Source organism: Bidens hawaiensis, unplaced genomic scaffold (genome assembly GCF_021521415.1).
Source record: "Bidens hawaiensis isolate Kalapana, Puna unplaced genomic scaffold, B.hawaiensis_p1.1 tig00052178_1, whole genome shotgun sequence".
NCBI lineage: Eukaryota > Viridiplantae > Streptophyta > Magnoliopsida > Asterales > Asteraceae > Bidens > Bidens hawaiensis.
In genome coordinates this window covers 28,242-31,062 of record NW_027499362.1, presented here as the reverse complement: position 1 = coordinate 31,062, position 2,821 = coordinate 28,242, and positions in this window count along the sequence as shown.

The following is a 2,821-nucleotide window of genomic DNA, read 5'->3' as shown; positions in this document are numbered from 1 at the left end:
AAACTTCGATCGGCGCCAGTATCAAAAAGTATAGAAGCATAAAATCCGTTAAGCAAAAATGTACCATTAACTACGTCATTATTCGCTTGCGCTTGGTGCGCGGTTATGTTAAAAGCTCGTCCACGCGTCACTTGGTTTGAAATCTGGTTCACCGGATTCGCTTGCGTAATCTGAACTTGTAGTCTCGGGCACGCGTTCCGGAAATGACTGGGATCACCGCAGTTATAGCACGACCTGGGTCGTGGGTTTTGGTAGGTTAGTTGTGGATTCTGTGGGTAGACTGGTGGTGTTTGCGCAATTGGGTTGGCGGGAAGGACTCTACAGTTCTCAGCAGTGTGACCAGCACGGCCACATCGGTTACAAAGTCGACACGGGGTTTGGGTTAGGTGGTGAAATCTACAGGTTGGGCAAAAGGGATGGTTTCCTGTGTAAGGTTTCTTAGTTGGTGGGGCAGGGAGTGCTGGGTTGGTTAAGGCATAGTTGTGGACTACAGGAGGAGTTGGGTAGGCTGACAGAGGGTTAGGCGCGTAAACTGGGGGTTGGTAAATGGGTTGCTGGACAATGGGCGTGTTGGTAAGCGCATAGGCCTTGCGCCTGCGCTTGAGGTTGTTACGGTTTGAGGGTTCTGGTTTGGTTTCTGTTGGTTCAGGGGCAGTTTTGGTAGGTTTGGTCTTCTCAGTTCCCCGCAGGAACAGGGTTCCTGCTCTGACATGGTTGTCGCTGAGCACAGCGGCCAACTCAATGGCGTCAGAGAGGGTAACTGGGTTTCTGGCCCATACAGAATCTTGAATTTCCATGGGGAGACCCCCAAGGAATTTCTCGATTGCTCGGCGTGAAGGGGTAACAAGGTGAGGGACCAGTAAGCTTAGCTCGTGGAAGCGCGTCGCGTACTCGCGCGCTTCTCCACTGTATTGCTTCAGGTTCCAAAATTCTTCCTCCAGGCGCTTTACTTCGTTGGGAGGGCAGAATTCTCGCGTAAGAATTTCCTTGAATTCCTCCCATGTCATGCTAGAAGCAGCCTCTGCGCCACGCGCATGAGCTACTCCATTCCACCATGTAAGCGCTCTGGATTCCAGGACACTGGAAGCATATAAGGTTCGTCTGTCTGAGGGGCATTGGGTGTGGAGGAAAGTGTTTTCTATCTTCTCGAGCCATTGGAGCATCACGGTGGCTCCTTCAAGACCTGTGAACTTTGGAGGGTTACCCGCGTTAAAGGACTTAATGTTATAACCAGAGGTGTTGGTATTGTTTTGGCTCAAAGCTTGGGCTATTGCGGCGGCCATTTCCTGGGAACGTTGCTGTCTACGCATGCGCGAGGCTTCTCTTCTCTGAAATCGGCGAGATAGCGGAGGCATTCTATAAAAATTTTAATTTTAGTTAATATCTTGGTTTTAGCGCAAAGTTTTAATCTTATAAAGCTTGGTTTCACGGAGTTAGATGCTATCAAAAGTTAAAGTAAAATAAATGACCCTAATTGCAGACTTAATAAAGGTAACAAATTCGAATCAGAAATCGACAATTCATGTATCACCATGACTTTCCGAATTCCCAATTTAAAATATACGAGTAAACGAGTATTGGAGATTGACAATTCATGTATCACCATGACTTTCCAATCTTCAATATAAAATATACAAGAAAATGAGTATTGGAGGTTGACAATTCATGTATCACCATGACTTTTCAAGTCTCCAACCTCAGAACATAATCGTAAATGGAAATTGAAAATCAACTATTCATGTATCACCATGACTTTTCGGATTTTCAAATCCCACAAACGAATATGTAAGTAAAATCAATAAAAATCGAAATTCAACAAAAATCGAAATATCGCGAAATAAAACATAAAATCATATATTGCGCAAGCGCGAGCATATTCATAAATAACGAGTAATTAACAATAAGCGCGCAAACATGAGATTTCTCTCATGCGCGAGAAGGGACTCTTAGGTATTCTAGGCCGTTACGTCTAACCACCTATCCTAAAGTCAACGAGCTCTGATACCAATCTGTAACACCCCGACCAAAGGCGGATTATACATCGGGGCGCCACATATTGCTTCATTACTCGCGACACTATTGGTGTCAATATTTATTAATACACATTTTATCGCGCACGCGCAGCGGGGAAAATAAAGAACATAAATCAAACATAAATCAATATATTATAAATTATAACATTCAAACAACATTAACTTGTCTTGATACATTTTAATTCTAGGTCCAAAAGTGAAAACGTCCTACGTGTCCACAAGCTCCAAAACAGCTACTGCAAACCTGAACATGTGTTAAAATAAACGTCAAACACTTGCGTGTTGGTGAGAAATCAAGTTTAATACAATACATAGATAATCATAAATCTGCGCGCAACATGTGTATGTCTGGTTTTCAACAAGGGTGTAATCTGATTGGGACCAACTCTAAGATTCATAAGACTGCCAGTGCTCACAATTGAGCTCACAAACAAGACTAACTGTGCATGTGTAAACAAAAGAGAAAATCATAAACGAATGTTCTCCCGTGTTCATCTAATGGTACCATGAAAACTGCGGAATAGACCGACAAGACGGTTAATGATCCACACATACAAATAACAGCCAAGTCTACGTCCTCAACACATGGGATACTGCGCGACTAAAGTTCATAAACAAGTTTAAGACTCTAAGTTTGTATGAACACATGAACATCCCAAAACATTAAAAGCAAAAAGGGATTAGGTACGAGATTACTCACTTGATAAACGATGCGGTGTAAGATAAAGCAAGAACCAACTTTAAACAAGCACAAGTTAACCTATAAATAAGATTATTGTTTTAATGAT